The sequence below is a fragment of the Pongo abelii genome, chromosome 7 (genome assembly GCF_028885655.2).
Source record: "Pongo abelii isolate AG06213 chromosome 7, NHGRI_mPonAbe1-v2.0_pri, whole genome shotgun sequence".
In the NCBI taxonomy this organism is placed as follows: domain Eukaryota; kingdom Metazoa; phylum Chordata; class Mammalia; order Primates; family Hominidae; genus Pongo; species Pongo abelii.
The window spans coordinates 109,893,441-109,910,191 of record NC_071992.2 but is presented as its reverse complement, the minus strand read 5'-3'; positions in this window follow the sequence as shown (position 1 = coordinate 109,910,191).

Genomic DNA, 16,751 nt, shown 5'->3' with positions numbered 1-16,751 from the left:
CCAAAGGGCCTCCATCCACACTCCTTCCTCCCAGAGGTGATGGGTGAAGATGGCTTAGACATGTTTGCCATCTGCCAGCGGCTTTCGAGGCTCCCTCTCCTTGGACCCTAGAGTACAAGGTTGCACTCCAGGCTGTCACCAGCAGCTGGGAGCATCCTCACCAAGTCGGGCATTTTCAGATATCTGTGTGTCTGCCCTAGGAAATAAGAGATTGTGGCAAAGATCATTCATCTACTCCTAGCAGCCTGTGTGGCCAGCACATTGTCCCACCCAGGGGAGGCCAGAGACCAACAAAGAGCACAGACGCTTCGAAACAGGGCACGTGACTCCCTATAGCCAAGGCATTCTGAAAATGTTCATTCCTTTCATCTCGAGCTGTTTCTTATTCACCAGACCACATTTCCTTTGCTCTTCTTTGCTGACCAAGGAGTCTGAGGCAAAGACCGTGCTGTTGGCGGTTAACAGCACACTGCTTCACAGCAGGATCTTCTGAGAATCAGCTCAAGTGCTGAAACAGCCACGGGAACAACTCAAATTTCAGCAAAACACATAGGCACATGCTGTCCTCAGCAGAGTGGATTTGCATCTACTGTGTGAAGCCCCAGATGTGAATTTCAACTTTTTATTTTGAATGTTTCTAAAGAACAGAAGCAATATGAAAAAACAGATAGAGTAAAAAGAGACTAATTCCTGGAAGGTTTTTATTCTTCCACTTTGCCACTCTTTTCCCAGCACCATGGGATCAATGACTGATTACGTGGCAGCAAGTTAGATTTGGGGATGAGACTGGGAGGAGAGGCTGCTCAAGGTCACCAGCCTCCCTTGCATCACGTCAGTCCTTCCCTTGCTCCTGCCCTACTCAGCGGAAAACTCGTTCCCCATCTTTCCCAGGAAGAGCCTCTAACCGGCTCTAGACATTCCTTTCCACATCCTGAGGACCTTGTCCCATCCATCATCAACAGCGATGGCTACAGCTTATTCATGGTCTGCTATAGGTTTGCCACACTGTTATTACAGGTTTTCTCATCTAAATGCTAATGCTCAAACTATTGCACTGTGACGGGTGTTATTACCCCCATTTAATTGACGCAAAAACAGGCACAGAAAGGCGAGGTACCTCTCTCTAGGTCTATCAACTAGTACATGGCAGTAGGCATTGTGGGGGGTGGGGTTCTGCATGATCCCCAGTTCTCTGCTCTGCATTTATTCACATACTCACTGGCATTGGTGGCAGGAAAGCCCATCTTTTGATTGCTGGCAGACACGTTTTTCCTAGGTGAATGGGGGATCCCAAAGCCAGGAAAGGCTCATGGTGGTCACATGTGAGATGGTGTCCAAGTGTGACGGAAAAGGCCTGGGTCTTTGTGCCCGGGGTTCTACCTCAGAGGGCTAACAGGCCATCTGCACTGACCTTGAAAGCTCCGTGTGGGATCTATCCCAACGTCATCCATCTTCCTGCCCAGCCTCTCCCTTGCATGGCAGCCGCGCTCACAAGCTCACTTGTATTCCACTCACGGCACTCTGTGATGCTCCGGCCTAACATTCTCATGCATACTCATGTATTTACTTCCTGATTTTCTTTTTTAAATTTTTGAGACAGAGTCTTGCTCTGTTGCCCAGGCTGGAGTGCAGTGGTTCAATCTGCAACCCCCACCTCCCAGGTTCAAGTGCTTCTCCTGCCTCAGCCTTCTGAGTAGCTGGGATTACAGGTGTGTGCCACCACGCCCAGCTAATTTTGTATTTTTACTAGAGACAGGGTTTCACCATATTGGCCAGGCTGGTCTCGAACTCCTGACCTCAATTGATCTGCCCACCTTGGCCTCCCATAGTGCTAGGATTACAGGTGTGAGCCACCATGCCCCGCCAACCTTCTGATTTTCATTGCTAAAACTATAACAAAACAACATTTCACACAGGGTGGAAAATGACAGTATCCAACCAGAGGCAGTTGTGGTGTGATGAAAGAGCACTAGGCTGTGGTCGTACCACTCGGATTCCTATCCTAGCCCCACCACTTACTGGCTGTGCTGTGTGAGCTTGGACAAGTCACTAAACTTCTCTGAGCCTCGGTGTCCTTTTCTATAAAGTGTGGCATTAATATGATGATAAAGGTGATATTGGTAACATGTTTAGTACCACGCTCAATAAATGGTGCCTCATGATCATTAGTGTAATTGTTACTTCCCACTTAGTAAAGGAATAGAATTGTTGAAGGTGGGCAGCAGGAAGAAGTAGCCCTTTCCACTTACTGGTCTTGAGGAAAAACATATTGGTCCTGATAAAAACAAATTAGCTGCAACAAGCTCCTGCAAACTTCTTCCCAATTATTTAAAAAAACATCCCAGGCTGGGAGCAGTGCCTCATGACTGTAATCCCAATAATTTGGGAGGCCAAGGTGAGAGGATTGCTTCAGTCCAGGAGTTCGAGACAAACCTGGGCAACATAAGGAGAGCCTGTCTCTACAAAACATAAACAAAATTAGCTGGGCATGGTGGCACATGCCTGTGGTCCTAGCTACTCGTGAGTCTGAAGTGGGAGGATCACTTGAACCCAAGAGTTCCAGGCTGCAGTGAGCCGCAATGGCACTACTGCACTCCAGCTTGTGTGACAGAGTGAGACCCTGTCTCAAAAAGCAAAAAGGAAAGGAGAGGAGAGAAGAGGGGAGAGGAGGATCCCTGACCATGAGCATCACCACTCCACATTCCTCTGTAAGTGAAACTATTGGGTCCGTCTTACCTTGTCCCCCTGCTCTGGCCCTTCAGCCTCCTCCTGCTTTCCCCAGTGCTCTCTGGTGCCAGGAGAGCCTGAGAAGCAGCAGGTGAAAGCCTAGTCTCCCACGCAGCCTCTTCCATTTGCCCCCACCGCCCCTCACTGTTGCTACTTACTAAATTGCTGGCTGGAGAACTCCTCACCTGTGGCAGGCATTCTGTGGGAAAAACTTAGGTCAGTTGCTGCCCCGGGGGAGCCCAGCCACAGCAGAAAGGGAAAATGCTGACGGCACAACTTCTACTTTAATTTGCAGGAGGAAAGTCAAGTGCTTCTTGAATTCTCCTGTGGACCCTGAGGTGCGGGGTGAGAAGAGCAGTCCTGGGTGGACTGTGGCCTGGCAGCTACCATCATTGGCCTCTTCATCCACAGGGTCATCAAGGCTACCATTGAGTGGCTGCTTTATCAGTGAAGACAACACAGGGAGAAGATCTCATCAGAGGGGACTTGGCTCTTTCAGTGATCAAAACATGCCCCTGAACATGGATAACATCATTAAAAGATGCCACCTTCCTGATTGGGGCCATATCTGCATTCCTTATCACTATGGTTTGAATGTGTCCCCTCCAAAATTCAGGTGTTGCCAATGTGATAGTATTAAGAGGTAGGGCCTTTAAGAGGTGATTAGGGCATGAGGCCTACTCCCTCCTTAATGGGATTAAGGCCCTTTTAAAAGAGGCTTCTTGCAGCATTTAGGCAGCTTGCCTTCTATGAAAGTATTGTGTAGCTGAGGAAGCTTGGGCATGTTAGCTAACTTCTGTATAACCTCTCTGTGCCAGAGCTTTCTTATTTATTTATCTATTTTTTAAGACAGGATCTCACTCTGTTGCACAGGCTGGAGTGCAGTGGTGCAATCATGGCTTACTGCAACCTCCACCTCCCTGGCTCAAGTGATCCTCCCACTCAAACTCTCCAGTAGCTGGGACCCCAGGTGTGTGCCGCCATGTCTGGCTATTTCTTTATATTTTTAATAGAGATGGGGTGTCACTATGTTGCCCAGGCTGGTCTTGAACTCCTGAGCTCAAGTGATCCTCCTGCCTCAGCCTCCCAAAGTGCTGGGACACCACACCCGGCACATATTTAAATGGGAATTGGCTCGGCAGGTGGCTCACATCGGTAATCCCAGCACTTTGAGAGGTTGAGGTAGAGAAGGATGACTTGAGGCCAGGAGTTTAAGGCCAGCCTGGGCAACAATGCAAGACCCCATCTCTACAAAAAATAATAAATTAGCCAGGTGTGGTGGCTAATTTTTAGTCTAAGCTACTCAGGAGGCTGAAGCAGAAGGATCACTTGAGCTCAGGAGTTCGAGGCTGCAGTGAGCTATGATGACACCACTGCACTCCAGCCTTGGCAAGAGACTTAGACCCCATCTCTAAATAAATTTTTTTTAAAGTGGGAATTATAACAGTGCCTCCCTCAAAGGCCAAATATTTTCTAATATTCATTTTAAAATGTATATTATTAATATATAAAGTGTTTATCCAAACGTCACCTAAAATGATCTTGTAAAATACCAGTTGTCTTCATGCTATGTTTGAGATACACTGATACTACATAAGATAAAGAGAAGGAAGTAAGTGTGCTCAGCACAAGCCCCGCTGCCCTTGACCCCTGCATCACACACATACCCACCCAACCCACAGAGGAAGGCAGCATTATAATCACGTGACCCGCCAGCATGTTGAGGTCGAGTGGCCTGACACAAGGTGGGGAACAGAGGAGAAACCTGTGCTGTGTCCAAAAGCCCCAGGGGTTTTCCAAGGTGTATGCAGACCTCTGTCTCTCCCAGGCTATCAGGCCCTTTGTGAATGAATTCACAATGACTCTGCCAGAAGTTTAGGCCAAGAATTCCCCTTTGGATAAGATGGATTCTGAGAAATCATTGTATTTCCCTAAACACAAGTCTGTGTTTTAACCCGAAGTCCCATCAAATCTTAAAAGCCCTTGGTCAAGCTTTTAAAGCCTTGCCAATATTATAAAGATGACACTTATCAGGCTTCTATTAATAAAAACCTAAGCATGAAGAATAAAGGGAAACCTGGACTCTTGGCCACAGGGGAACAATACATTGTAGCTTCCAAATGTATGCGTTTTAAAGGCACTAAAGTTATCAAATGTCATATTGCTACAAGTCAGACAGAATTTAACATTTTTTCACCTTCCTACCACTTTTTTCACCTTCCTACATGTGTATATGTGTAAATTAAGATACATATTTTTGAGAGCTATTGAAAATACTTTTGAGAAGTTTTGAGCTATTTTTGAAAAATGTCTGAAGCAAAGTAATGCAGGCACATTTGGATAAAAGAATGACAAGAGCATCCCTGAGAACTGAGAAAGGTGGAGCACCACTCCCCTCACCCCTCTGAGCACTCCCACAGGTCCAGCAAGTTCTTTAGTAGAATGCTAGGTTTGGATGATTAAGCAGGGATGGGATCTGAGCTAAATCAGTGACGGAAGGCCAAGGTCTGCACTTTCTAATTCTGTCTCTGCTGGTAACTCCCTGCAGGACGCTGTGTGCTACCTCATAGGAAAATAGAAACAAAGATTTTACTGAGCTAATTACAAAGTGGCTTTAAATAATAAAAATATTTATGATGGAGAGATACATATATGGCTATACATATGGAGAGATTTTAAACACGTGATTTTAGCATTAAAAGAGACTTTAGTTCGATCATGTTGCTTTTAACAGATGAAGAAACTTGGGAATTGAAATGCCAAGTGATTTGCTTAAGGTCACACAGTAAATTAGTGCTGGATTAGGGATCAGGAAATAGGCCTCCTGATGGGATTCCAGGTGCTTTGCGTGCTAGTACATGGGCGGCAATGTAATGGCATAGTGAAGACAGTAGTTGAGTCTGCAGACAGAAAATAAGTAGATGTGGTTGAAGCGTTCTTATGAATTCTTCTTATGGAAAGCAGGGACAGATCATTCTTTTCTTTTCTTTCTTTGATAAGAATAGAATGGAAAGGAAATTGGTATAGTTTTGAAAGTTTAGGTGACAGTAAAAATAATAATCGATATTAAATATTATATTAGTAATAATAATAGCAGTTAATAACATGCATTAAATATCATGTGCCAGGCACTATGCATATTAGCCTCACGTGATCCTTATGACATCTCTATGATATTGAGACTATTCTTAGCACCATTTTAGCAAAGAGAAAACAGAGTTTGATGAAAAATTTCCAATTAGATGGTCTCCATATGTGGTTGGTTGCATGAGCCAATTCTGCTGCCTCACTTTGGGCATTAACAGATGGAGCCCACCCTAAGAGTAGAAGGCCAGGGGACTTAAAACCTTAAAACCCATGGGAGAGAGATCTGAAGGACTCCTTGGGAATGTTTCTTACTAAGTTAACATATATATATAAACTCACTTAATTCTTTCGGCAACCATAAGACCTAATTACTAAGGTTTCATTAGTTCCATTTTATAGATGTGGAAGCTGAGCAAAGAGAGATCAAGTAATCTGACGGAGGTGGAGCTGGGATTCAATCCTAGTTTCCTTTACTTCGGAGTCCATGCTGTAAACCACCACGCTCAGCTTTCTCCTGATCCTCCATTTTGTCATCTGTAAGACATGGGTTATAACACAAATAATGTTTGGAAGAGGGTGATACCTCATGATGCCAGGTAGATGAAGGCACTTTATGGACTATTAGGTACTGAAAGGACACTATTTTTGTGAAGATGAGAAGAGAAGTTTGTTTGAAACCATAGAATTTAAAACTTAGAGTTTTCCTAGTAATGTTTACTAATTTTTTTTAATTCTGGAAGCTAAAATTCTAGATGCCTCCTTGCCATTTTCCTTCTGCATACATTACTAAAATATGCATGAAACCTCAAGATGCAAATTGAGCTTTCTAATGAAAACCATTACCAGTTAAAACACTTGGTAAGACTGATGAGGAGAGTTAAAAATCCAAATAGCAAGCTGGCTCCCAAAGGGTTGTTCCTGTTGACCTCGGGATTCTGAAAGAAAATAATTAAAGCAAGGCCCTTGTAAGGTTCCCACCAAGATTTATGGACAGAAACTTAAATATCTCAGCTATTCCGCCTCTGTTTAATTGCTCCACTGTCAGTGACCTCCACAATGGAAAATCTGAGTCGCCGGCAGCCAGGGAGGGATGTGAGCGCTCACAGCAGCCGGCAGATGCAGCAGAGGAAGTGGGAAACCTTCCCCCTCGCAGAGGCGCTGCTGCGCTCACAGTAATAGCTCAGGAGCTGAAGTAAGAGGTCAAGGTGGGTGGGAAGCAGATCCAACTGCCCATAAATATTCTTAATACGTTGTATGTCCCTATGCACATTGCTTTGAATTAGTATTTCTTGACTCCATCTTGACCACAGGTTGTTCCCCACAAACATATTATGTATTCAGACACACATGGTCAACTTTCCAAAACAGAACAGCTTGCCGAAAGAAAACTCTGGGATGTTTGTTGCTTAAAATGGCATTTATTTCTTAGGACAAGTTCTAATCAAAGCCAGCCGCGACTTGATGTCTTATAACCACCACAGTGAAACATTTCCAAATCTAGTCTAGAGGGCATTCCAACAGTAGAAAACAGAAAGGCTTCCACTCCAACCCAGACTGTCACAGCACAAGTAGTATGTTTTAATTCAGATAACTGGCCTTAAGCTTGGCTAGTGTCAAGTCCTTTCTATTTTTTCCCCTCTGTTTTTCTATGTTTTAAAAATTTGTTCTAGATAGTGCTTACATGATAACAAATATAAATAACCAATTGTACACTGAAAGACTTTCCACAAGGGGATATGAAAATGAGGGCACAGGGACACCGCCCTTTTGAAATGATTTATCGATGTACTGAAATCTATGTGTATGTGACATCAACGTACTGAAATCTATGCATCTGTGATCATGAGGACATACACACCAGCGCTCACTCACAGCTGACTCCATCCAAGGCTGAGATCTTTATTGTGTGGAGAAAGGACACAAATGAAACACTTAGGTCAAGTCCTCACAGTCTTCTTCCAGAAGTCAGCCTCTTTAGCTTTGGCCAAGTGGTACGTATTTATTAGTGGGTGCAAAAGTATTTGCAGTTTTTCCATTACTTTTAATGGCAAAAACCACAATTTAATTGCACCAACCTACTAAGTGGCAGCCCTAATTCCTTTCATGGAGCTGTAGTTCAAAAAGGTTATTGACCTTCTTAGTGAGTCAGTTGGCAGAGAGTCTTAGGGGTGCAAACAAGCACATTGGTAAAAGGAGCACACATAAAAAATGGATGGTGAGCAGTTATACTCCTAGATATATACCCAAAAGAATTGAAAGCCGGGACTCAAACACAAACTTACACACAAATGTTCATAGCAGCACTGTTCACAATAGCCAAAAGGTGGAAACAACTCAAATTTCTGTCAACTAATGAATAGGTAAACAAAATGTGGTATGTCTATACAATGGAACATTACTCAGCCTTAAAAAGAAATGACATTGGGTTAGGCGTGGTGGCTCATGCCTGTAATCCCAGCACTTTGGGAGGCCGAGGTGGGTGGATCACCTGAGGTCAGGAATTCGAGACCAGCCTGGCCAACATGGTGAAATCCTGTCTCCACTAAAAATACAAAAAATTAGCCAGGTGTGGTGGCGGGTGCCTGTAATCCCAGCTACTCAGGAGGCTGTGGCAGGAGAATCACTTGAACCCAGGAGGCAGAGTTTGCAGTGAGCCGAGATTGTGCCATTGTACTCTAGCCTGGGCGACAGAGCAAAACTCCGTCTCAAAAAAAAGGAATGACATTCTGATACATGCTAAAACATGGATGAATCTTGAAAACATGCTTCGTGAACAAAGCCAGACACATGTTGTATGATTCTATTTATATGAAACACCCAGAATTGGTAAATCCATAGAGACAGAAAGCAGATTAGAGGTTACCAGGGACTGGGGAAGGGGTAGGGGAATGGGGAATGACTGCTGAGTGGATACAAGATTTCCTTGCGGGGTGAGAAACATGTTTTGGAACTGGATAGAGGTGGTAGTTACACAATAAAGCAAATGGACTAAGTGCCACTGAATTACACACTTTAATTAATTTTATGTTATATTAATTTTACCTCAATAAAAAGGGAAGAAGCAAACAGCCAGGGAAGGAGATCCAGATCCTAACAGAGAGGAGAAAACTTGGCTGATTACTCTCTGTCCTGTCTCTAGCCCCAGGGCCTTCTTTGCTTCCTCTCACCGAAGATTCTGCTTATTTGCGTTGCTGTAGGTATGGAGCGCTGCCTGGAAGTTGAGAAATCTCCATGCGACCCACTCATTCAGCCTAGCGGTTACCTTCTAGCCCCTGGCCCACATGCCACCTAGGACCAGCATCCAATGACAGCTTGTTCTCTGTGTCCTGGATTTCTTCACAATCTTTGCCTTGAACCATTCCACGTCAGGCTACCTTGCACCCCGATCCCTGCTGTGACGGTGACCTCAGAGCTTTGCCTCATGGCCTCTTACCTCAACCTACACCCCAGCCTTGCACTCACCCTTCACACCTGATCATTGAATCGGCTCCTGGGCTCCTCAGCTCCTGCCCATCTCAGGTGGGGTCATTACCCATTAGATGGTAGCTGGGAAGACCCCTAAGATAGTGCTTTTACCTGAGAGCCACATGTCCAGATCCACTCATCCAGTTTGCCTCATTCAACAACTTCCAAGGGACCAGTGATTTAAAGGGCATGGTAGGATTTAATGCATTCTTCTTGGAGCCAGAAGATTTTGACCTGTATATAGGTGGGTTTTCTAAACCAAGAAAGCATTTTTAGATTCAAGTAATGAAATTAGGCTGCTGTCTTATCCTGGATTCTTCGGGAAGCAGAGCCTGAGACAAATGCCTACATGTAGTGGTTTATTTGGGAAATGGACCCAGGGAGGGGTGAGGAGCAAAGAGGAATTAGGAGCTGGACAAGAGGGAAAGTCAATGTCAGGATGTATTCTCAAGCTGGCCCCTGCTACAGGGGGAGCGGTGCCTGATCTTATCAGAACTTTCTGAGGAGCCTCATACAATGAGTTTCAGATCTTCCAAACCCCATTACTAAAGACAGAAGCATTTGTCCATTGACTCCTGGGCCCTTTTGATCAAGATTGTCCCCATAATCCCCATTTCTGGGCTGCACATGCAAAAGTGCCCAGCAGGCTCCTGTGGGCATCTCATGCCCTGATGTCAGAGGAGCCCCGGACAGGAAAAGAGAGGTGCTCTTGCAGCTGCAATCTACATCAAAACCTGTCTGGAATCTGTTTCAGCAGCAGCAGTGGGAGCAAGAAGTGAGGTCAGGGGGCCCTGTGTCACTGCATACAAGGTGTGTCTGCCACAAGGGTATTATGAGATTGTTGAGCTTAAGGAAATGAACATGTAAAATGCTCACCGCAATTTCTGTGAATGGCTTACATATGCCGGCAACTGTTTCTGCCATTCCTCTTTACCCACTGACCAGTAAACCATCACCAAATGAGAGGTGCCTTAAACCTCCATTCAATCCTCAATTATTGATTGTGCTGGGCAGTATTCTAGGAGCCAGAGCACATAGCAGTGAATAAGATCACAATGTCCTTGCTCCTAAGAGCTCATATTCCAGTGGATAGAAACAGACAATATAAAATAGGAAACAGGAAAATATCAGATGGGGGAAGTGCAGGAAACTAAACTAGGGTGATGGGATGGGGACTGAATGGGAACAGCTTATCCTGTTACCTTGAAAGGTTAGACAGGTGGGTGTTTGGCTTCTGGTTCCTGTCTCCAGTAATTCTGTGACTCAGTCACATTTTCTTTAAAATCCATTTCAATTGCTTAGTCAGACATAATTGTACAATTTTAAGGTCTCACATTTTAAAAACCATATCATGATTCATATAATCATATGACACATACTAGTGATTAATGGAGTTTCTTAGGCAAAATAGGATTTAGTTATTGAGTTATTCTCAATTCATTGCTCCCCCTTGTATCTCTCTCTTTTGCTCTCTTTCTTACACACACACACAGTCATATATGCAATTCAGGTTAATTCTACTTCCTGCTATTTCTCAAATCCACTCTCCCCTCAAGAAGGTCCGCTCCATCCCCACAGCATGTGTGGTCCAGGCCTCTTGTTCAGACTGTCAGCAACTTCCTGATGAACTGTCCAAGTTCTGCTTTGCTCCAAAGCCTCATCTTCCGGTGTTTAGAAAAACCTTCTTCTTCATAATTTTCACCCACTCATCCTAATTCTGCCCTCCAGAGATTCAACTAATAAATCTAGACCTGCTACCACACAGCTACCCTCCCAGTGATTGAACAGACTCTTCTTGGTCTCCCCTCCAGCCTGCACTTTCCCAGTTCCTTGCCTTTTTCATGTATCATGGTCTCTAGACCCTTCTTCATCCTGGTAACCTTGATCTGAACATAGTTAGATTCATTGTTTTAAAAAATGTACTCAAAACTAAACACAGGGCCTGGCACAGTGGCTCATGCCTGTAATCCCAGCACTTTGAGAGGCCCAGGCGGGTGGGTGGCTTGAGCTCAAGAGTTCAAGACCAGCCTGGGCAATATGGTAAAACCCCATCTCTACAAAAAATACAAAAAAGAAAAAAATGTAGCTGGGCATGGTGGTATGCACCTGTAGTCCCAGCTACTCAGGAGGCTGAGGTGAGAGGATTACTGAAGTCCAGGAGGCGGAGGTTGCAGTGAGCTGAGATCATGTCACTGCACTCCAGCTTGGGCGACAGAGCAAGACTCTGTCTCAAAAACAATGAACAAACAAAACAAAACAAAACAAAAACCCTAAACACAGTATATTAAGTATGATCTGAACAAAGCACAGTGATGCTATTTCTTTCTTTGAATTAACTTTTTAAAAATACATTTTAAGGACAGGCACGGCAGCTCACGCCTGTAATCCCAGTACTTTGGGAGGTTGAGGCAGGCGGATCACGAGGTCAGGAGTTCGAGACCAGCCTACCAACATATTGAAACCTTGTCTCTACTAAAAACACAAAAATTAGTAGGGCATGGTGGCATGCGCCTGTAGTCCCAGCTACTCAGGAGGCTGAGGCTGGAGAATCACTTGAACCCAGGAGGCAGAGGTTGTGGTAAGCCAAGATCACACCACTGCACTCCAGCCTGGGCAACAGAGCGAGATTCTATCTCGAAAAAAAAAAAAAAATTAAGAGTGCTATTCTATGAGTTTTTAAAATAAATACACCTGTGAATATTTCCATCACCCCAGAAAGTTTCCTCATGCCCTTTCCAGTCTGAACCCACACCAACAGCAATCATTCTTCTGATTTCTCTTTCCATAGTTTAGTCTTGCTTATTCCAGAATTTCATCTAGGTAGAGTCGTAAAGCATACAGTCTTTTGTGACTGGCTTATTTCACTCAATATGTTTCTAAGATTCATCTATGTTGTTGCATGTATCAGTAGGCTGTTTCTTTCTATGGCTGAATGAGATTCCATTGCATGTATACCACAATTTGTTTTAAGTTTGGGGCTATTGTGAATAAAGATACTATAAATAAATTGTTTTATAAACTTTTGTTATCATTAATCTTTTTAAAATAATTTTTGATTTTTAATTCTTATGGGTACCTATTAATAGTAGATGTGTATATATATATATATTTATGGGGTACATGAGATGTTTTTATACAGACATGCAATGCATAATAGTCACAGCATGGAAAATGGGATATCCATCCCCTCAAGCATGTATCTTTTGTGTTAGAAACAATCCAATTATACTCCTTTAGATATTTTAAAATGTACAATTGAATTATTATTGACTATAGGCTCCCTGTTGTGCTATCAAATACTATGCCTTATTCATTCATTCTAACTATTTTTTTCGTATCAATTAACCATCCCACCTTGCCCAGCTCCAACTATACCCACCACCCCTCCCAGCCTCTGGTAACCATCCTTCTACTTTCTATTGTTAATCTTGAGTAAATATTTTGAAGTGGAATTTCTGTATCATAACAGAAAAAATGTTTATCTAACATTACAAGAAATTGACAAATAATTTTCCAAAATGGCTGTGCCAGTAACGTAGGAGAGTTCCAGTTGCCCCGCATCTTTGCCAAACTTTAGTATTATCGAATCCTAGCCATTTTCTTAATCTCAGCCATTTTCATGGGCATGAAGTGGTGTTCCATTGTAGTTTTAATTTGTCTTGTCTTTGTTCAGTGAAGCTGAGTGTCTCTCATTTGCTTATTGGCCTTTTATATATCTTCTATCGTAAAATGCCTGTTAAGTCTTTTGCCATTTATTTCATTGGGTTGCTTGCTCTTTTTTATTTTATTTTTATTTTTTAATTTTTGAGACAGAGTCTTGCTCTGTCACCCAAGCTGGAGTGCAGTGGCATGATCCTGGCTCACTGCAACCTCCACCTCCCAGGTTCCAGCGATTCTCCTGCCTCAGCCTCCTGAGTAGCTGGGATTACAGGCACGCGCCACCACACCTGGCTAACCTTGTATTTTTAGTAGAGACGGGGGTTTCACCATGTTGGCCAGGCTGGTCTTGAACTCCTGACCTCGTGATCCACCCACCTCAGCCTCCCAAAGTGCTGGGATTACAGGTGTGAGCCACTGCGCCCGGCCTGCTTGTCTTTTTATTGTTGAATTATAGGAGTTCTCTGTATTACCTAGATAAAAGTTTTTTTTTTTTAATCAGATATATATATTGTGAAGATCTCATTCAGGTGTGGTTTGCTTTTTATTTTCTTACTAATGTCTTTTGATGAGCACAAATGGTTGATCTTGATTAAGTCCAATTTTTTTCTTTTATGCTTAGTGCTTTTTTTGGCCCTAAGATTTGTCTAAGCAATCTTTGCCTAAAATATAGTCACAGAAGTTTTTCTAGTCCTAAGTTTTCTTCTAGAAGCTTATGTTTGTAGCTTTTATATTCAAGGCTATGACAGATCTTAGTTTTTGTGTGTGGTGTAAAATAAAGGTTCAGATTTGTTGAAGTTTTTTCCCCATTAGTTATTTTAGCACCCTTTGTTTAAAAGCCTTTCTTTTCCCCATTAACTTACCTTGCTTGTTAATATTTTTCTATTTCCTACTACATGGGGAGCTTCTCCAGACACATGTCTCTCACCATCACCATTGAAAAATGTTTCATAGCCTGGGCACGGTGGCTCATACCTGTAATCCCAGCACTTTGGGAGGCCGAGGAGAGCAGATCACCTGAGGTCAGGAGTTTGAGGCCAGCCTAGCCAACATGGTGAAACCCCGTCTCTACTAAAAATACAAAAATTAGCTGGGTGTGGTGGTGGGCATCTGTAATCCCAGCTACTCAGGAGGCTGAGGCAGGAGTATCACTTGAACCTGGGAAGCGGAGTTTGCAGTGAGCTGAGATTACCCCACTGCACTCCAGCCTGGGCAACAGAGTGAGATTCTGTCTCAAAAAAAAAAAAGTTTCATACACATTCAGTTTATATGCCCTTTAGCCTTTACTGACTGAATACTCTGTCCTGGGCATTGACTAAGAGGATTAGTTGGTACCTAGAATTCTCGTCCTGGAAGAGTTTCCATCTGTTAGTGGAAGCCAACATATAAGCTAATGATTTCTATATACGTAAGGATTTCATATGATGGGACAGGACTTTAAAGGGGTTTGTGGAACTATAGGAGAAAGCATGTGACAAGGAGGCAGCGTGTCATAGTGACTAGAGACCATTGGCTTTGGGCTTAGGCAGACCTAGTTTAAAATCCAGGCTTCAACATAACCTAGCTGCTAAGGCAGACCTTGAGCAAGCTACTCATGCTTTCAGAGGCTCTATTTCCTCAGGGTTGTTAAAGTCTTGCATGACACAAAGTACGTAATTACTACATTTGCCTGGAACTCAGTTAAGTGCTCAATAAATGGTTGCTATTTTTATCCCATGGGACTCAGGGAGGACACCCTGAAGGCGGTGGCTCTTCAGCTGAGCCTTGAAGAATGTTGAAAGTTGGCCAGACAAGAAATGAAGGAAGAGCATTTCAGGCCGGAGTACTGGAAAGAATAGAGCTACAGCAGCATCAATCAGCACAGTACAGATGGGAATATTGCTAAATCTTAAAGTGTAAAGAGGTGAATGGCCAAAGAGATGAGGTGGCGCCAGGTCATAGAGCGCTTTATAAGCCATGCTAAGGTACTCGAGCAGTATTTTCATTCAATCCACCTGTGAGCAATTAGGGGCAGTGTCCGCTCCCTCACCTTTCCTCTGGGCTCTAAGTCAGCTGCAGTCAACAATAGACTCACCTGTAGGCTCAAATATGAAGCTCACCCAGTCGACAGATGAACTTGAGATGATACACTCCATTGCAAAGCCTTGGGCACCGTGTGATGTAGGATGAGAGCCATGAGTCTCCCAGGAGTCCCAAATGAAGCCTGACACCCACTCCTAATTCAACAGCATAGCACCCCTTAAGAGCAGAGCCCACCTTGTGCTTTGTGCTGTAGTTGTATTTAGATGGCTCTTCCCAGTACTCTTCCCAGATGGAGAGCCTGCCCCCTCCCCATCTGTCCTCTTATTGAAGAAATCCTACCAGATAGGGACAGATGTCCCTCAACTACACCGCCTTTCAGCTGCTTGTTTGCATTTTAAGCATTTGTTACATATTTGGCCTCTTGCTAAATGCTTAATGTCTGTTATCTCAATTACTTTAAGCCTCTCAGCAACCTCACAAATAGATGTTATTGTTTCAATTCACAGATGAGAAAAATGACTGTCAAAAATATTAAATAACTTGCCTAGAGTTGCATAGACAATAAATGGCAGGTCTAAATTTGAGTCATCATCTTAACACCTACTATTGCCTCCTGTTTCCTAAGTAGCCACTGAGGAAGGGCTCGCCCTGCATCCCTGCTCCACTGGCCTGATGGGACCTCTCAGTCCCAGTCACTCTGCACTCCTCAGGCACACCTTAGGCTGCCCTTCTGGGACTGGCTTCTCTGCTGAATCACTTAGCAGGTGCTGGGTGTTGGCAGCACCCCTGGTTCATCTTACTCTGTGTTGACTCCATGGCACTGCTATCCTAGCCTACCTTCAGCCTGAACTGAATGTTTTATTAGGCCCATTTCACAAACTAAATAACCAAGGTTCAGAGAGGGTAAGAATATATAACAGTAAATCACAGCATCAAGACTCAAATCTAGATCCCCTGTCTCTGAGACCAGCAACATCTCATATACTATATTGCTTTCCTGGATAGTTAAGTTGCCTGTCCAGGAGGCATTCCAACAGAAGTGGGAGAACAATCTGATCAAAAAGTTGTACGAGCCCCTCCAAACTCTGGGTTTATAATTCTGCCTAGTAACTAAGAATATAAGACCAAACTATAAAAAAGAGAGAAAAACAATGTAGAAAGAACCATATTACTAACAACACAACTCATAGCTTGTCTACTTTAAAAAAAATTTTTTTAATGCCTGGCCTATATTTGTTTCTAAGTTTGTCCACTTTTCATTATTGTCTTATCAAGAAAAGAAAGAACAGTAGAGGGATGAGTGGACAAAGCATGGACTCAGCATTAAATAACCCAAAACAAAGATAAATGTGAAGAAAACATGGAACCCTGATTCCTATTTGCACAGGCAAGGATTGTGCAGCCAAGTCAACATCTGTTCCCCTTATATGATCAGGATGAAAGCCCATCTCCAAAATGAGATCATTTTGGAAAAGAAGTCGTATAACCATGTGAGGCATTACAGAATCACAAAACATGGGTTTGCCAGGAGTGAACCAGAGATAGAACCTGACATTTGCTGTTTTGCCCAATTTGCTGAGTTTATAAAGCAAAAATCAAAATCAAGTCTTTCTTCCACATCTTGTCATCTGTTTCTGTGAGTGTGTCAGCAGAGTTCCAGAGTTCCAGGGCATCGTTCTGTTTTGACAGCTTTTCAGCAGTGCCCCATGCATAGGAAAGCTAGAGTGGTGTGCAGTGGTGTTCAGTGTAGTGAGGTATTTAGAAGCTGAAAGTGCTGCTAGGCTTCAGTGCCT